This window comes from Anomaloglossus baeobatrachus, chromosome 3 (genome assembly GCF_048569485.1).
Source record: "Anomaloglossus baeobatrachus isolate aAnoBae1 chromosome 3, aAnoBae1.hap1, whole genome shotgun sequence".
Taxonomy (NCBI): domain Eukaryota; kingdom Metazoa; phylum Chordata; class Amphibia; order Anura; family Aromobatidae; genus Anomaloglossus; species Anomaloglossus baeobatrachus.
Window position 1 is genome coordinate 698,914,323 of NC_134355.1, and position 16,771 is coordinate 698,931,093.

General features: G+C 40.2%; 25 non-coding genes across 25 annotated transcripts; all 25 read left to right on the forward strand.

The window, feature by feature from the left end:
- Nucleotides 1–190: 190 nt before the first annotated feature.
- TRNAG-UCC (transfer RNA glycine (anticodon UCC)) lies at nucleotides 191–262 on the forward strand. The gene has a single exon. It is a non-coding gene; the product is annotated as a tRNA-Gly (tRNA).
- Nucleotides 263–1,542: 1,280 nt separating this feature from the next.
- TRNAG-CCC (transfer RNA glycine (anticodon CCC)) lies at nucleotides 1,543–1,614 on the forward strand. Its single transcript has one exon. It is a non-coding gene; the product is annotated as a tRNA-Gly (tRNA).
- A 608-nt stretch (nucleotides 1,615–2,222) lies between these two features.
- TRNAG-UCC (transfer RNA glycine (anticodon UCC)) lies at nucleotides 2,223–2,294 on the forward strand. The gene has a single exon. It is a non-coding gene; the product is annotated as a tRNA-Gly (tRNA).
- Nucleotides 2,295–2,563: 269 nt separating this feature from the next.
- On the forward strand, nucleotides 2,564–2,635 carry TRNAG-CCC (transfer RNA glycine (anticodon CCC)). Its single transcript has one exon. It is a non-coding gene; the product is annotated as a tRNA-Gly (tRNA).
- Nucleotides 2,636–2,737: 102 nt separating this feature from the next.
- TRNAG-UCC (transfer RNA glycine (anticodon UCC)) lies at nucleotides 2,738–2,809 on the forward strand. Its single transcript has one exon. It is a non-coding gene; the product is annotated as a tRNA-Gly (tRNA).
- A 443-nt stretch (nucleotides 2,810–3,252) lies between these two features.
- On the forward strand, nucleotides 3,253–3,324 carry TRNAG-UCC (transfer RNA glycine (anticodon UCC)). Its single transcript has one exon. It is a non-coding gene; the product is annotated as a tRNA-Gly (tRNA).
- Nucleotides 3,325–4,273: 949 nt separating this feature from the next.
- TRNAG-UCC (transfer RNA glycine (anticodon UCC)) lies at nucleotides 4,274–4,345 on the forward strand. Its single transcript has one exon. It is a non-coding gene; the product is annotated as a tRNA-Gly (tRNA).
- A 443-nt stretch (nucleotides 4,346–4,788) lies between these two features.
- Nucleotides 4,789–4,860, forward strand: TRNAG-UCC (transfer RNA glycine (anticodon UCC)). The gene has a single exon. It is a non-coding gene; the product is annotated as a tRNA-Gly (tRNA).
- Nucleotides 4,861–5,799: 939 nt separating this feature from the next.
- Nucleotides 5,800–5,871, forward strand: TRNAG-UCC (transfer RNA glycine (anticodon UCC)). The gene has a single exon. It is a non-coding gene; the product is annotated as a tRNA-Gly (tRNA).
- Nucleotides 5,872–6,140: 269 nt separating this feature from the next.
- On the forward strand, nucleotides 6,141–6,212 carry TRNAG-CCC (transfer RNA glycine (anticodon CCC)). The gene has a single exon. It is a non-coding gene; the product is annotated as a tRNA-Gly (tRNA).
- Nucleotides 6,213–6,314: 102 nt separating this feature from the next.
- TRNAG-UCC (transfer RNA glycine (anticodon UCC)) lies at nucleotides 6,315–6,386 on the forward strand. The gene has a single exon. It is a non-coding gene; the product is annotated as a tRNA-Gly (tRNA).
- A 434-nt stretch (nucleotides 6,387–6,820) lies between these two features.
- Nucleotides 6,821–6,892, forward strand: TRNAL-UAA (transfer RNA leucine (anticodon UAA)). The gene has a single exon. It is a non-coding gene; the product is annotated as a tRNA-Leu (tRNA).
- Nucleotides 6,893–7,268: 376 nt separating this feature from the next.
- Nucleotides 7,269–7,340, forward strand: TRNAG-UCC (transfer RNA glycine (anticodon UCC)). The gene has a single exon. It is a non-coding gene; the product is annotated as a tRNA-Gly (tRNA).
- A 738-nt stretch (nucleotides 7,341–8,078) lies between these two features.
- TRNAG-UCC (transfer RNA glycine (anticodon UCC)) lies at nucleotides 8,079–8,150 on the forward strand. Its single transcript has one exon. It is a non-coding gene; the product is annotated as a tRNA-Gly (tRNA).
- A 1,112-nt stretch (nucleotides 8,151–9,262) lies between these two features.
- On the forward strand, nucleotides 9,263–9,334 carry TRNAG-UCC (transfer RNA glycine (anticodon UCC)). Its single transcript has one exon. It is a non-coding gene; the product is annotated as a tRNA-Gly (tRNA).
- A 268-nt stretch (nucleotides 9,335–9,602) lies between these two features.
- Nucleotides 9,603–9,674, forward strand: TRNAG-CCC (transfer RNA glycine (anticodon CCC)). The gene has a single exon. It is a non-coding gene; the product is annotated as a tRNA-Gly (tRNA).
- Nucleotides 9,675–11,340: 1,666 nt separating this feature from the next.
- TRNAG-UCC (transfer RNA glycine (anticodon UCC)) lies at nucleotides 11,341–11,412 on the forward strand. Its single transcript has one exon. It is a non-coding gene; the product is annotated as a tRNA-Gly (tRNA).
- Nucleotides 11,413–12,362: 950 nt separating this feature from the next.
- TRNAG-UCC (transfer RNA glycine (anticodon UCC)) lies at nucleotides 12,363–12,434 on the forward strand. The gene has a single exon. It is a non-coding gene; the product is annotated as a tRNA-Gly (tRNA).
- Nucleotides 12,435–12,868: 434 nt separating this feature from the next.
- Nucleotides 12,869–12,940, forward strand: TRNAG-UCC (transfer RNA glycine (anticodon UCC)). Its single transcript has one exon. It is a non-coding gene; the product is annotated as a tRNA-Gly (tRNA).
- A 268-nt stretch (nucleotides 12,941–13,208) lies between these two features.
- On the forward strand, nucleotides 13,209–13,280 carry TRNAG-CCC (transfer RNA glycine (anticodon CCC)). Its single transcript has one exon. It is a non-coding gene; the product is annotated as a tRNA-Gly (tRNA).
- Nucleotides 13,281–13,383: 103 nt separating this feature from the next.
- Nucleotides 13,384–13,455, forward strand: TRNAG-UCC (transfer RNA glycine (anticodon UCC)). The gene has a single exon. It is a non-coding gene; the product is annotated as a tRNA-Gly (tRNA).
- Nucleotides 13,456–14,421: 966 nt separating this feature from the next.
- Nucleotides 14,422–14,493, forward strand: TRNAG-UCC (transfer RNA glycine (anticodon UCC)). The gene has a single exon. It is a non-coding gene; the product is annotated as a tRNA-Gly (tRNA).
- Nucleotides 14,494–15,949: 1,456 nt separating this feature from the next.
- Nucleotides 15,950–16,021, forward strand: TRNAG-UCC (transfer RNA glycine (anticodon UCC)). The gene has a single exon. It is a non-coding gene; the product is annotated as a tRNA-Gly (tRNA).
- Nucleotides 16,022–16,289: 268 nt separating this feature from the next.
- On the forward strand, nucleotides 16,290–16,361 carry TRNAG-CCC (transfer RNA glycine (anticodon CCC)). The gene has a single exon. It is a non-coding gene; the product is annotated as a tRNA-Gly (tRNA).
- Nucleotides 16,362–16,464: 103 nt separating this feature from the next.
- Nucleotides 16,465–16,536, forward strand: TRNAG-UCC (transfer RNA glycine (anticodon UCC)). Its single transcript has one exon. It is a non-coding gene; the product is annotated as a tRNA-Gly (tRNA).
- The last annotated feature ends 235 nt before the right edge of the window (nucleotides 16,537–16,771 follow it).

Below are 16,771 nucleotides of genomic sequence, written 5' to 3' on the forward strand. Positions count from 1 at the left end.
AAGCACACGTTTTCAGTGTGGGGGTAGGCATTGGTGGTATAGTGGCGAGAATAGTTGCTTCCCAAGCAATTGACCCGGGTTCGATTGCAGGCGGTATGGAGTTTTTTTTTGCAACATGTTACTTTTTACTAAAAAGAATGAAAAAATATGATGCTGAGGCAGAAAACGTAAAAAAAGTGTGCATGTTCAAGCGTTGGTGGTATAGTGGTGAGCATAGCTGCCTTCCAAGCAGTTGACCCGGGTTCGATTCCCGGCCAACGCATTTGGTGATGCTTTTATTCTGTTTAAGGCTCATGGTTTTCGTTTGTTCTTCACACAATTTAGCAATACTGAAAATTAAAATAACAATAATGAAGAGAAAGTTTCTCTGCTTCTTTTCAACTGTCTAACCTTAACTATTTGCCGCGTTACAGTTGTTGATAAAAGCTTAGTAGGGTTACTGCGCATTATAAGAAAAATGCCAGGGTGCTGTTTTTGTAACACCTTAGCACAGTTGATGAGCAAAAGCACACATTTTCAGTGTGGGGGTAGGCATTGGTGGTATAGTGGCGAGAATAGTTGCTTCCCAAGCAATTGACCCGGGTTCGATTGCAGGCGGTATGGAGTTTTTTTTTGCAACATGTTACTTTTTACTAAAAAGAATGAAAAAATATGATGCTGAGGCAGAAAACGTAAAAAAACGTGTGTATGTTCAAGCGTTGGTGCTATAGTGGTGAGCATAGCTGCCTTCCAAGCAGTTGACCCGGGTTCGATTCCCGGCCAACGCATTTGGTGATGCTTTTATTCTGTTTAAGGCTCATGGTTTTCGTTTGTTCTTCACACAATTTAGCAATACTGAAAATTAAAATAACAATAATGAAGAGAAAGTTTCTCTGCTTCTTTTCAACTGTCTTACCTTAACTATATGCCGCGATACAGTTGTTGATAAAAGCTTAGTAGGGTTACTGCGCATTATAAGAAAAATGCCAGGGTGCTGTTTTTGTAACACCTTAGCACAGTTGATGAGCAAAAGCACACGTTTTCAGTGTGGGGGTAGGCATGGGTGGTATAGTGGCGAGAATAGTTGCTTCCCAAGCAATTGACCCGGGTTCGATTGCAGGCGGTATAGAATTGTTTTTTTGCAACATGTTACTTTTTACTAAAAAGAATGAAAAAATATAATGCTGAGGCAGAAAACGTAAAAAAACGTGTGCATGTTCAAGCGTTGGTGGTATAGTGGTGAGCATAGCTGCCTTCCAAGCAATTGACTCGGGTTCGATTCCTGGCCAACGCATTTGGTGATGCTTTTATTCTGTTTAAGGCTCATGGTTTTCGTTTGTTCTTCACACAATTTAGCAATACTGAAAATTAAAATAACAATAATGAAGAGAAAGTTTCTCTGCTTCTTTTCAACTGTCTAACCTTAACTATTTGCCGCGTTACAGTTGTTGATAAAAGCTTAGTAGGGTTACTGCGCATTATAAGAAAAATGCCAGGGTGCTGTTTTTGTAACACCTTAGCACAGTTGATGAGCAAAAGCACTCGTTTTCAGTGTGGGGGTAGGCATTAGTGGTATAGTGGCGAGAATAGTTGCTTCCCAAGCAATTGACCCGGGTTCGATTCCCGGCCAATGCAGGCGGTATGGGGGTTTTTTTTGCAACATGTTACTTTTTACTAAAAAGAATGAAAAGATATGGTGCTGAGGCAGAAAATGTAAAAAAACGTGTGCATGTTCAAGCGTTGGTGGTATAGTGGTGAGCATAGCTGCCTTCCAAGCAGTTGACCCCGGTTCGATTCCCGGCCAACGCATTTGGTGATGCTTTTATTCTGTTTAAGGCTCATGGTTTTCGTTTGTTCTTCACACAATTTAGCAATACTGAAAATTAAAATAACAATAATGAAGAGAAAGTTTCTCTGCTTCTTTTCAACTGTCTAACCTTAACTATTTGCCGCGTTACAGTTGTTGATAAAAGCTTAGTAGGGTTACTGCGCATTATAAGAAAAATGCCAGGGTGCTGTTTTTGTAACACCTTAGCACAGTTGATGAGCAAAAGCACACGTTTTCAGTGTGGGGGTAGGCATTGGTGGTATAGTGGCGAGAATAGTTGCTTCCCAAGCAATTGACCCGGGTTCGATTGCAGGCGGTATGGAGTTTTTTTTTTGCAACATGTTACTTTTTACTAAAAAGAATGAAAAAATATGATGCTGAGGCAGAAAACGTAAAAAAACGTGTGCATGTTCAAGCGTTGGTGGTATAGTGGTGAGCATAGCTGCCTTCCAAGCAGTTGACCCGGGTTCGATTCCCGGCCAACGCATTTGGTGATGCTTTTATTCTGTTTAAGGCTCATGGTTTTCGTTTGTTCTTCACACAATTTAGCAATACTGAAAATTAAAATAACAATAATGAAGAGAAAGTTTCTCTGCTTCTTTTCAACTGTCTAACCTTAACTATTTGCCGCGTTACAGTTGTTGATAAAAGCTTAGTAGGGTTACTGCGCATTATAAGAAAAATGCCAGGGTGCTGTTTTTGTAACACCTTAGCACAGTTGATGAGCAAAAGCACACGTTTTCAGTGTGGGGGTAGGCATTGGTGGTATAGTGGCGAAAATAGTTGCTTCCCAAGCAATTGACCTGGGTTCGATTCCCGGCCAATGCAGGCGGTATGGGGGGTTTTTTTGCAACATGTTACTTTTTACTAAAAAGAATGAAAAAATATGGTGCTGAGGCAGAAAATGTAAAAAAACGTGTGCATGTTCAAGCGTTGGTGGTATAGTGGTGAGCATAGCTGCCTTCCAAGCAGTTGACCCGGGTTCGATTCCCGGCCAACGCATTTGGTGATGCTTTTATTCTGTTTAAGGCTCATGGTTTTCGTTTGTTCTTCACACAATTTAGCAATACTAAAAATTAAAATAACAATAATGAAGAGAAAGTTTCTCTGCTTCTTTTCAACTGTCTTACCTTAACTATATGCCGCGTTACAGTTGTTGATAAAAACTTAGTAGGGTTACTGCGCATTATAAGAAAAATGCCAGGGTGCTGTTTTTGTAACACCTTAGCACAGTTGATGAACAAAAGCACACGTTTTCAGTGTGGGGGTAGGCATTGGTTGTAAAGTGGCGAGAATAGTTGCTTCCCAAGCAATTGACCCGGGTTCGATTCCCGGCCAATGCAGGCGGTATGGGGGTTTTTTTTGCAACATGTTACTTTTTACTAAAAAGAATGAAAAAATATGGTGCTGAGGCAGAAAATGTAAAAAAACGTGTGCATGTTCAAGCGTTGGTGGTATAGTGGTGAGCATAGCTGCCTTCCAAGCAGTTGACCCGGGTTCGATTCCCGGCCAACGCATTTGGTGATGCTTTTACTCTGTTTAAGGCTCATGGTTTTCGTTTGTTCTTCACACAATTTAGCAATACTAAAAATTAAAATAACAATAATGAAGAGAAAGTTTCTCTGCTTCTTTTCAACTGTCTAACCTTAACTATTTGCCGCGTTACAGTTGTTGATAAAAGCTTAGTAGGGTTACTGCGCATTATAAGAAAAATGCCAGGGTGCTGTTTTTGTAACACCTTAGCACAGTTGATGAGCAAAAGCACACGTTTTCAGTGTGGGGGTAGGCATTGGTGGTATAGTGGCGAGAATAGTTGCTTCTCAAGCAATTGACCCGGGTTCGATTGCAGGCGGTATGGAGGTTTTTTTTTGCAACATGTTACTTTTTACTAAAAAGAATGAAAAAATATGATGCTGAGGCAGAAAACGTAAAAAAACGTGTGCATGTTCAAGCGTTGGTGGTATAGTGGTGAGCATAGCTGCCTTCCAAGCAGTTGACCCGGGTTCGATTTTCGGCCAACGCATTTGGTGATGCTTTTATTCTGTTTAAGGCTCATGGTTTTCGTTTGTTCTTCACACAATTTAGCAATACTAAAAACTAAAATAACAATAATGAAGAGAAAGTTTCTCTGCTTCTTTTCAACTGTCTAACCTTAACTATTTGCTGGGTTACAGTTGTTGATAAAAACTTAGTAGGGTTACTGCGCATTATAAGAAAAATGCCAGGGTGCTGTTTTTGTAACACCTTAGCACAGTTGATGAACAAAAGCACACGTTTTCAGTGTGGGGGTAGGCATTGGTTGTAAAGTGGCGAGAATAGTTGCTTCCCAAGCAATTGACCCGGGTTCGATTCCCGGCCAATGCAGGCGGTATGGGGGTTTTTTTTGCAACATGTTACTTTTTACTAAAAAGAATGAAAAAATATGGTGCTGAGGCAGAAAATGTAAAAAAACGTGTGCATGTTCAAGCGTTGGTGGTATAGTGGTGAGCATAGCTGCCTTCCAAGCAGTTGACCCGGGTTCGATTCCCGGCCAACGCATTTGGTGATGCTTTTACTCTGTTTAAGGCTCATGGTTTTCGTTTGTTCTTCACACAATTTAGCAATACTAAAAATTAAAATAACAATAATGAAGAGAAAGTTTCTCTGCTTCTTTTCAACTGTCTAACCTTAACTATATGCCGCGTTACAGTTGTTGATAAAAACTTAGTAGGGTTACTGCGCATTATAAGAAAAATGCCAGGGTGCTGTTTTTGTAACACCTTAGCACAGTTGATGAACAAAAGCACACGTTTTCAGTGTGGGGGTAGGCATTGGTTGTAAAGTGGCGAGAATAGTTGCTTCCCAAGCAATTGACCCGGGTTCGATTCCCGGCCAATGCAGGCGGTATGGGGTTTTTTTTTGCAACATGTTACTTTTTACTAAAAAGAATGAAAAAATATGGTGCTGAGGCAGAAAATGTAAAAAAACGTGTGCATGTTCAAGCGTTGGTGGTATAGTGGTGAGCATAGCTGCCTTCCAAGCAGTTGACCCGGGTTCGATTCCCGGCCAACGCATTTGGTGATGCTTTTACTCTGTTTAAGGCTCATGGTTTTCGTTTGTTCTTCACACAATTTAGCAATACTAAAAATTAAAATAACAATAATGAAGAGAAAGTTTCTCTGCTTCTTTTCAACTGTCTAACCTTAACTATTTGCCGCGTTACAGTTGTTGATAAAAGCTTAGTAGGGTTACTGCGCATTATAAGAAAAATGCCAGGGTGCTGTTTTTGTAACACCTTAGCACAGTTGATGAGCAAAAGCACACGTTTTCAGTGTGGGGGTAGGCATTGGTGGTATAGTGGCGAGAATAGTTGCTTCTCAAGCAATTGACCCGGGTTCGATTGCAGGCGGTATGGAGGTTTTTTTTTGCAACATGTTACTTTTTACTAAAAAGAATGAAAAAATATGATGCTGAGGCAGAAAACGTAAAAAAACGTGTGCATGTTCAAGCGTTGGTGGTATAGTGGTGAGCATAGCTGCCTTCCAAGCAGTTGACCCGGGTTCGATTTTCGGCCAACGCATTTGGTGATGCTTTTATTCTGTTTAAGGCTCATGGTTTTCGTTTGTTCTTCACACAATTTAGCAATACTAAAAACTAAAATAACAATAATGAAGAGAAAGTTTCTCTGCTTCTTTTCAACTGTCTAACCTTAACTATTTGCTGGGTTACAGTTGTTGATAAAAACTTAGTAGGGTTACTGCGCATTATAAGAAAAATGCCAGGGTGCTGTTTTTGTAACACCTTAGCACAGTTGATGAGCAAAAGCACACGTTTTCAGTGTGGGGGTAGGCATTGGTGGTATAGTGGCGAGAATAGTTGCTTCCCAAGCAATTGACCCGGGTTCGATTGCAGGCGGTATGGAGGTTTTTTTTGCAACATGTTACTTTTTACTAAAAAGAATGAAAAAATATGATGCTGAGGCAGAAAACGTAAAAAAACGTGTGCATGTTCAAGCGTTGGTGGTATAGTGGTGAGCATAGCTGCCTTCCAAGCAGTTGACCCGGGTTCGATTCCCGGCCAACGCATTTGGTGATGCTTTTATTCTGTTTAAGGCTCATGGTTTTCGTTTGTTCTTCACACAATTTAGCAATACTGAAAATTAAAATAACAATAATGAAGAGAAAGTTTCTCTGCTTCTTTTCAACTGTCTAACCTTAACTATTTGCCGCGTTACAGTTGTTGATAAAAGCTTAGTAGGGTTACTGCGCATTATAAGAAAAATGCCAGGGTGCTGTTTTTGTAACACCTTAGCACAGTTGATGAACAAAAGCACACGTTTTCAGTGTGGGGGTAGGCATTGGTGGTATAGTGGCGAGAATAGTTGCTTCCCAAGCAATTGACCCGGGTTCGATTCCCGGCCAATGCAGGCGGTATGGGGGTTTTTTTTGCAACATGTTACTTTTTACTAAAAAGAATGAAAAAATATGGTGCTGAGGCAGAAAATGTAAAAAAACGTGTGCATGTTCAAGCGTTGGTGGTATAGTGGTGAGCATAGCTGCCTTCCAAGCAGTTGACCCGGGTTCGATTCCCGGCCAACGCATTTGGTGATGCTTTTATTCTGTTTAAGGCTCATGGTTTTCGTTTGTTCTTCACACAATTTAGCAATACTAAAAATTAAAATAACAATAATGAAGAGAAAGTTTCTCTGCTTCTTTTCAACTGTCTAACCTTAACTATTTGCCGCGTTACAGTTGTTGATAAAAGCTTAGTAGGGTTACTGCGCATTATAAGAAAAATGCCAGGGTGCTGTTTTTGTAACACCTTAGCACAGTTGATGAACAAAAGCACACATTTTCAGTGTGGGGGTAGGCATTGGTGGTATAGTGGCGAGAATAGTTGCTTCCCAAGCAATTGACCCGGGTTCGATTGCAGGCGGTATGGAGGTTTTTTTTTGCAACATGTTACTTTTTACTAAAAAGAATGAAAAAATATGATGCTGAGGCAGAAAACGTAAAAAAACGTGTGCATGTTCAAGCGTTGGTGGTATAGTGGTGAGCATAGCTGCCTTAAAAGCAGTTGACCCGGGTTCGATTCCCGGCCAACGCATTTGGTGATGCTTTTATTCTGTTTAAGGCTCATGGTTTTCGTTTGTTCACACAATTTAGCAATACTGAAAATTAAAATAACAATAATGAAGAGAAAGTTTCTCTGCTTCATTTCAACTGTCTAACCTTAACTATATGCCGCGTTACAGTTGTTGATAAAAGCTTAGTAGGGTTACTGCGCATTATAAGAAAAATGCCAGGGTGCTGTTTTTGTAACACCTTAGCACAGTTGCTTCCCAAGCAATTGACCCGGGTTCGATTCCTGGCCAATGCAGGTGATATAGGTTTCTTTTTTTGCAACATGTTACTTTTTACTAAAAAGAATGAAAAAATATTGTGCTGAGGCAGAAAACGTAAAAAGACGTGTGCGTGTTCAAGCGTTGGTGGTATAGTGGTGAGCATAGCTGCCTTCCAAGCAGTTGACCCGGGTTCGATTCCCGGCCAACGCATTTGGTGATGCTTTTATTCTGTTTAAGGCTCATGGTTTTCGTTTGTTCACACAATTTATCAATACTAAAAATTAAAATAACAATAATGAAGAGAAAGTTTCTCTGCTTCATTTCAACTGTCTAACCTTAACTATATGCCGCGTTACAGTTGTTGATAAAAGCTTAGTAGGGTTACTGCGCATTATAAGAAAAATGCCAGGGTGCTGTTTTTGTAACACCTTAGCACAGTTGATGAGCAAAAGCACACATTTTCAGTGTGGTGGTAGGCATTGGTGGTATAGTGGTGAGAATAGTTGCGAGAATAGTTGCTTCCCAAGCAATTGACCCTGGTTCGATTCCCGGCCAATGCAGGCGATATAGGTTTCTTTTTTTGCAACATGTTACTTTTTACTAAAAAGAATGAAAAAATATGGTGCTGAGGCAGAAACCGTAAAAAACCACGTGCGTGTTCAAACGTTGGTGGTATAGTGGTGAGCATAGCTGCCTTCCAAGCAGTTGACCCGGGTTCGATTCCCAGCCAACGCATTTGGTGATGCTTTTATTCTTTTTAAGGCTCATGGTTTTCGTTTGTTCTTCACACAATTTAGCAATACTGAAAATTAAAATAACAATAATGAAGAGAAAGTTTCTCTGCTTCATTTCAACTGTCTAACCTTAACTATATGCCGCGTTACAGTTGTTGATAAAAGCTTAGTAGGTGCTGAGGTAGAAAACGTAAAAAAACGTGTGCGTGTTCAAGCGTTGGTGGTATAGTGGTGAGCATAGCTGCCTTCCAAGCAGTTGACCCGGGTTCGATTCCCGGCCAACGCATTTGGTGATGCTTTTATTCTGTTTAAGGCTCATGGTTTTCATTTGTTCACACAATTTAGCAATACTGAAAATTAAAATAACAATAATGAAGAGAAAGTTTCTCTGCTTCATTTCAACTGTCTAACCTTAACTATATGCCGCGTTACAGTTGTTGATAAAAGCTTAGTAGGGTTACTGCGCATTATAAGAAAAATGCCAGGGTGCTGTTTTTGTAACACCTTAGCACAGTTGATGAGCAAAAGCACACATTTTCAGTGTGGGGGTAGGCATTGGTGGTATAGTGGCGAGAATAGTTGCTTCCCAAGCAATTGACCCTGGTTCGATTCCCGGCCAATGCAGGCGATATAGGTTTCTTTTTTTGCAACATGTTACATTTTACTAAAAAGAATGAAAAAATATGGTGCTGAGGCAGAAACCGTAAAAAACCATGTGCGTGTTCAAGCGTTGGTGGTATAGTGGCGAGAATAGTTGCTTCCCAAGCAATTGACCCGGGTTCGATTGCCGGCAATATGGGTTTCTTTTTTTGCAACATGTTACTTTTTACTAAAAAGAATGAAAAAATATGGTGCTGAGGCAGAAAACGTAAAAAAACGTGTGCGTGTTTGAGCGTTGGTGGTATAGTGATGAGCATAGCTGCCTTCCAAGCAGTTGACCCGGGTTCGATTCCCGGCCAACGCATTTGGTGATGCTTTTATTCTGTTTAAGGCTCATGGTTTTCGTTTGTTATTCACACAATTTAGCAATACTGAAAATTAAAATAACAATAATGAAGAGAAAGTTTCTCTGCTTCATTTCAACTGTCTAAACTTAACTATATGCCGCGTTACAGTTGTTGATAAAAGCTTAGTAGGGTTACTGCGCATTATAAGAAAAATGCCAGGGTGCTGTTTTTGTAACACCTTAGCACAGATGATGAGCAAAAGCACACATTTTCAGTGTGGGGGTAGGCATTGGTGGTATAGTGGCGAGAATAGTTGCTTCCCAAGCAATTGACCCGGGTTCGATTGCCGGCAATATGGGTTTCTTTTTTTGCAACATGTTACTTTTTACTAAAAAGAATGAAAAAATATGGTGCTGAGGCAGAAAACGTAAAAAAACGTGTGCGTGTTCAAGCGTTGGTGGTATAGTGGTGAGCATAGCTGCCTTCCAAGCAGTTGACCCGGGTTCGATTCCCGGCCAACGCATTTGGTGATGCTTTTATTCTGTTTAAGGCTCATGGTTTTCTTTGTTCTTCACACAATTTATCAATACTAAAAATTAAAATAACAATAATGAAGAGAAAGTTTCTCTGCTTCATTTCAACTGTCTAACCTTAACTTTATGCCGCGTTACATTTGTTAATAAAAGTTTAGTTGGGTTACTGCGCATTATAAGAAAAATGCCAGGGTGCTGTTTTTGTAACACCTTAGCACAGTTGATGAACAAAAGCACACATTTTCAGTGTGGGGGTAGGCATTGGTGGTATAGTGGCGAGAATAGTTGCTTCCCAAGCAATTGACCCGGGTTCGATTCCTGGCCAATGCAGGTGATATAGGTTTCTTTTTTTGCAACATGTTACTTTTTACTAAAAAGAATGAAAAAATATTGTGCTGAGGCAGAAAACGTAAAAAAACGTGTGCGTGTTCAAGCGTTGGTGGTATAGTGGTGAGCATAGCTTCCTTCCAAGCAGTTGACCCGGGTTCGATTCCCGGCCAACGCATTTGGTGATGCTTTTATTCTGTTTAAGGCTCATGGTTTTCATTTGTTCACACAATTTAGCAATACTGAAAATTAAAATAACAATAATGAAGAGAAAGTTTCTCTGCTTCATTTCAACTGTCTAACCTTAACTATATGCCGCGTTACAGTTGTTGATAAAAGCTTAGTAGGGTTACTGCGCATTATAAGAAAAATGCCAGGGTGCTGTTTTTGTAACACCTTAGCACAGTTGATGAGCAAAAGCACACATTTTCAGTGTGGGGGTAGGCATTGGTGGTATAGTGGCGAGAATAGTTGCGAGAATAGTTGCTTCCCAAGCAATTGACCCTGGTTCGATTCCCGGCCAATGCAGGCGATATAGGTTTCTTTTTTTGCAACATGTTACTTTTTACTAAAAAGAATGAAAAAATATTGTGCTGAGGCAGAAAACGTAAAAAAACGTGTGCGTGTTCAAGCGTTGGTGGTATAGTGGTGAGCATAGCTTCCTTCCAAGCAGTTGACCCGGGTTCGATTCCCGGCCAACGCATTTGGTGATGCTTTTATTCTGTTTAAGGCTCATGGTTTTCATTTGTTCACACAATTTAGCAATACTGAAAATTAAAATAACAATAATGAAGAGAAAGTTTCTCTGCTTCATTTCAACTGTCTAACCTTAACTATATGCCGCGTTACAGTTGTTGATAAAAGCTTAGTAGGGTTACTGCGCATTATAAGAAAAATGCCAGGGTGCTGTTTTTGTAACACCTTAGCACAGTTGATGAGCAAAAGCACACATTTTCAGTGTGGGGGTAGGCATTGGTGGTATAGTGGCGAGAATAGTTGCGAGAATAGTTGCTTCCCAAGCAATTGACCCTGGTTCGATTCCCGGCCAATGCAGGCGATATAGGTTTCTTTTTTTGCAACATGTTACTTTTTACTAAAAAGAATGAAAAAATATGGTGCTGAGGCAGAAAACGTAAAAAAACGTGTGCGTGTTCGAGCGTTGGTGGTATAGTGATGAGCATAGCTGCCTTCCAAGCAGTTGACCCGGGTTCGATTCCCGGCCAACGCATTTGGTGATGCTTTTATTCTGTTTAAGGCTCATGGTTTTCATTTGTTCACACAATTTAGCAATACTGAAAATTAAAATAACAATAATGAAGAGAAAGTTTCTCTGCTTCATTTCAACTGTCTAACCTTAACTATATGCCGCGTTACAGTTGTTGATAAAAGCTTAGTAGGGTTACTGCGCATTATAAGAAAAATGCCAGGGTGCTGTTTTTGTAACACCTTAGCACAGTTGATGAGCAAAAGCACACATTTTCAGTGTGGGGGTAGGCATTGGTGGTATAGTGGCGAGAATAGTTGCTTCCCAAGCAATTGACCCTGGTTCGATTCCCGGCCAATGCAGGCGATATAGGTTTCTTTTTTTGCAACATGTTACTTTTTACTAAAAAGAATGAAAAAATATGGTGCTGAGGCAGAAACCGTAAAAAACCATGTGCGTGTTCAAGCGTTGGTGGTATAGTGGTGAGCATAGCTGCCTTCCAAGCAGTTGACCCGGGTTCGATTCCCGGCCAACGCATTTGGTGATGCTTTTATTCTGTTTAAGGCTCATGGTTTTCGTTTGTTCTTCACACAATTTAGCAATACTGAAAATTAAAATAACAATAATGAAGAGAAAGTTTCTCTGCTTCATTTCAACTGTCTAACCTTAACTATATGCCGCGTTAAAGTTGTTGATAAAAGCTTAGTAGGGTTACTGCGCATTATAAGAAAAATGCCAGGGTGCTGTTTTTGTAACACCTTAGCACAGTTGATGAGCAAAAGCACACATTTTCAGGGTGGGGGTAGGCATTGGTGGTATAGTGGCGAGAATAGTTGCTTCCCAAGCAATTGACCCTGGTTCGATTCCCGGCCAATGCAGGCGATATAGGTTTCTTTTTTTGCAACATGTTACTTTTTACTAAAAAGAATGAAAAAATATGGTGCTGAGGCAGAAACCGTAAAAAACCATGTGCGTGTTCAAGCATTGGTGGTATAGTGGTGAGCATAGCTGCCTTCCAAGCAGTTGACCCGGGTTCGATTCCCGGCCAACGCATTTGGTGATGCTTTTATTCTGTTTAAGGCTCATGGTTTTCGTTTGTTCTTCACACAATTTAGCAATACTGAAAATTAAAATAACAATAATGAAGAGAAAGTTTCACTGCTTCATTTCAACTGTCTAACCTTAACTATATGCCGCGTTACAGTTGTTGATAAAAGCTTAGTAGGGTTACTGCGCATTATAAGAAAAATGCCAGAGTGCTGTTTTTGTAACACCTTAGCACAGTTGATGAGCAAAAGCACACATTTTCAGTGTGGGGGTAGGCATTGGTGGTATAGTGGCGAGAATAGTTGCTTCCCAAGCAATTGACCCGGGTTCGATTGCCGGCAATATGGGTTTCTTTTTTTGCAACATGTTACTTTTTACTAAAAAGAATGAAAAAATATGGTGCTGAGGCAGAAAACGTAAAAAAACGTGTGCGTGTTTGAGCGTTGGTGGTATAGTGGTGAGCATAGCTGCCTTCCAAGCAGTTGACCCGGGTTCGATTCCCGGCCAACGCATTTGGTGATGCTTTTATTCTGTTTAAGGCTCATGGTTTTCGTTTGTTATTCACACAATTTAGCAATACTGAAAATTAAAATAACAATAATGAAGAGAAAGTTTCTCTGCTTCATTTCAACTGTCTAAACTTAACTATATGCCGCGTTACAGTTGTTGATAAAAGCTTAGTAGGGTTACTGCGCATTATAAGAAAAATGCCAGGGTGCTGTTTTTGTAACACCTTAGCACAGATGATGAGCAAAAGCACACATTTTCAGTGTGGGGGTAGGCATTGGTGGTATAGTGGCGAGAATAGTTGCTTCCCAAGCAATTGACCCGGGTTCGATTGCCGGCAATATGGGTTTCTTTTTTTGCAACATGTTACTTTTTACTAAAAAGAATGAAAAAATATGGTGCTGAGGCAGAAAACGTAAAAAAACGTGTGCGTGTTCAAGCGTTGGTGGTATAGTGGTGAGCATAGCTGCCTTCCAAGCAGTTGACCCGGGTTCGATTCCCGGCCAACGCATTTGGTGATGCTTTTATTCTGTTTAAGGCTCATGGTTTTCTTTGTTCTTCACACAATTTATCAATACTAAAAATTAAAATAACAATAATGAAGAGAAAGTTTCTCTGCTTCATTTCAACTGTCTAACCTTAACTTTATGCCGCGTTACATTTGTTAATAAAAGTTTAGTTGGGTTACTGCGCATTATAAGAAAAATGCCAGGGTGCTGTTTTTGTAACACCTTAGCACAGTTGATGAACAAAAGCACACATTTTCAGTGTGGGGGTAGGCATTGGTGGTATAGTGGCGAGAATAGTTGCTTCCCAAGCAATTGACCCGGGTTCGATTCCTGGCCAATGCAGGTGATATAGGTTTCTTTTTTTGCAACATGTTACTTTTTACTAAAAAGAATGAAAAAATATTGTGCTGAGGCAGAAAACGTAAAAAAACGTGTGCGTGTTCAAGCGTTGGTGGTATAGTGGTGAGCATAGCTGCCTTCCAAGCAGTTGACCCGGGTTCGATTCCCGGCCAACGCATTTGGTGATGCTTTTATTCTGTTTAAGGCTCATGGTTTTCATTTGTTCACACAATTTAGCAATACTGAAAATTAAAATAACAATAATGAAGAGAAAGTTTCTCTGCTTCATTTCAACTGTCTAACCTTAACTATATGCCGCGTTACAGTTGTTGATAAAAGCTTAGTAGGGTTACTGCGCATTATAAGAAAAATGCCAGGGTGCTGTTTTTGTAACACCTTAGCACAGTTGATGAGCAAAAGCACACATTTTCAGTGTGGGGGTAGGCATTGGTGGTATAGTGGCGAGAATAGTTGCGAGAATAGTTGCTTCCCAAGCAATTGACCCTGGTTCGATTCCCGGCCAATGCAGGCGATATAGGTTTCTTTTTTTGCAACATGTTACTTTTTACTAAAAAGAATGAAAAAATATGGTGCTGAGGCAGAAAACGTAAAAAAACGTGTGCGTGTTCGAGCGTTGGTGGTATAGTGATGAGCATAGCTGCCTTCCAAGCAGTTGACCCGGGTTCGATTCCCGGCCAACGCATTTGGTGATGCTTTTATTCTGTTTAAGGCTCATGGTTTTCATTTGTTCACACAATTTAGCAATACTGAAAATTAAAATAACAATAATGAAGAGAAAGTTTCTCTGCTTCATTTCAACTGTCTAACCTTAACTATATGCCGCGTTACAGTTGTTGATAAAAGCTTAGTAGGGTTACTGCGCATTATAAGAAAAATGCCAGGGTGCTGTTTTTGTAACACCTTAGCACAGTTGATGAGCAAAAGCACACATTTTCAGTGTGGGGGTAGGCATTGGTGGTATAGTGGCGAGAATAGTTGCTTCCCAAGCAATTGACCCTGGTTCGATTCCCGGCCAATGCAGGCGATATAGGTTTCTTTTTTTGCAACATGTTACTTTTTACTAAAAAGAATGAAAAAATATGGTGCTGAGGCAGAAACCGTAAAAAACCATGTGCGTGTTCAAGCGTTGGTGGTATAGTGGTGAGCATAGCTGCCTTCCAAGCAGTTGACCCGGGTTCGATTCCCGGCCAACGCATTTGGTGATGCTTTTATTCTGTTTAAGGCTCATGGTTTTCGTTTGTTCTTCACACAATTTAGCAATACTGAAAATTAAAATAACAATAATGAAGAGAAAGTTTCTCTGCTTCATTTCAACTGTCTAACCTTAACTATATGCCGCGTTAAAGTTGTTGATAAAAGCTTAGTAGGGTTACTGCGCATTATAAGAAAAATGCCAGGGTGCTGTTTTTGTAACACCTTAGCACAGTTGATGAGCAAAAGCACACATTTTCAGGGTGGGGGTAGGCATTGGTGGTATAGTGGCGAGAATAGTTGCTTCCCAAGCAATTGACCCTGGTTCGATTCCCGGCCAATGCAGGCGATATAGGTTTCTTTTTTTGCAACATGTTACTTTTTACTAAAAAGAATGAAAAAATATGGTGCTGAGGCAGAAACCGTAAAAAACCATGTGCGTGTTCAAGCATTGGTGGTATAGTGGTGAGCATAGCTGCCTTCCAAGCAGTTGACCCGGGTTCGATTCCCGGCCAACGCATTTGGTGATGCTTTTATTCTGTTTAAGGCTCATGGTTTTCGTTTGTTCTTCACACAATTTAGCAATACTGAAAATTAAAATAACAATAATGAAGAGAAAGTTTCTCTGCTTCATTTCAACTGTCTAACCTTAACTATATGCCGCGTTACAGTTGTTGATAAAAGCTTAGTAGGGTTACTGCGCATTATAAGAAAAATGCCAGAGTGCTGTTTTTGTAACACCTTAGCACAGTTGATGAGCAAAAGCACACATTTTCAGTGTGGGGGTAGGCATTGGTGGTATAGTGGCGAGAATAGTTGCTTCCCAAGCAATTGACCCGGGTTCGATTGCCGGCAATATGGGTTTCTTTTTTTGCAACATGTTACTTTTTACTAAAAAGAATGAAAAAATATGGTGCTGAGGCAGAAAACGTAAAAAAACGTGTGCGTGTTTGAGCGTTGGTGGTATAGTGATGAGCATAGCTGCCTTCCAAGCAGTTGACCCGGGTTCGATTCCCGGCCAACGCATTTGGTGATGCTTTTATTCTGTTTAAGGCTCATGGTTTTCGTTTGTTATTCACACAATTTAGCAATACTGAAAATTAAAATAACAATAATGAAGAGAAAGTTTCTCTGCTTCATTTCAACTGTCTAACCTTAACTATATGCCGCGTTACAGTTGTTGATAAAAGCTTAGTAGGGTTACTGCGCATTATAAGAAAAATGCCAGGGTGCTGTTTTTGTAACACCTTAGCACAGATGATGAGCAAAAGCACACATTTTCAGTGTGGGGGTAGGCATTGGTGGTATAGTGGCGAGAATAGTTGCTTCCCAAGCAATTGACCCGGGTTCAATTGCCGGCAATATGGGTTTCTTTTTTTGCAACATGTTACTTTTTACTAAAAAGAATGAAAAAATATGGTGCTGAGGCAGAAAACGTAAAAAAACGTGTGCGTGTTCAAGCGTTGGTGGTATAGTGGTGAGCATAGCTGCCTTCCAAGCAGTTGACCCGGGTTCGATTCCCGGCCAACGCATTTGGTGATGCTTTTATTCTGTTTAAGGCTCATGGTTTTCTTTGTTCTTCACACAATTTATCAATACTAAAAATTAAAATAACAATAATGAAGAGAAAGTTTCTCTGCTTCATTTCAACTGTCTAACCTTAACTTTATGCCGCGTTACATTTGTTAATAAAAGTTTAGTTGGGTTACTGCGCATTATAAGAAAAATGCCAGGGTGCTGTTTTTGTAACACCTTAGCACAGTTGATGAACAAAAGCACACATTTTCAGTGTGGGGGTAGGCATTGGTGGTATAGTGGCGAGAATAGTTGCTTCCCAAGCAATTGACCCGGGTTCGATTCCTGGCCAATGCAGGTGATATAGGTTTCTTTTTTTGCAACATGTTACTTTTTACTAAAAAGAATGAAAAAATATTGTGCTGAGGCAGAAAACGTAAAAAAACGTGTGCGTGTTCAAGCGTTGGTGGTATAGTGGTGAGCATAGCTGCCTTCCAAGCAGTTGACCCGGGTTCGATTCCCGGCCAACGCATTTGGTGATGCTTTTATTCTGTTTAAGGCTCATGGTTTTCATTTGTTCACACAATTTAGCAATACTGAAAATTAAAATAACAATAATGAAGAGAAAGTTTCTCTGCTTCATTTCAACTGTCTAACCTTAACTATATGCCGCGTTACAGTTGTTGATAAAAGCTTAGTAGGGTTACTGCGCATTATAAGAAAAATACCAGGGTGCTGTTTTTGTAACACCTTAGCACAGTTGATGA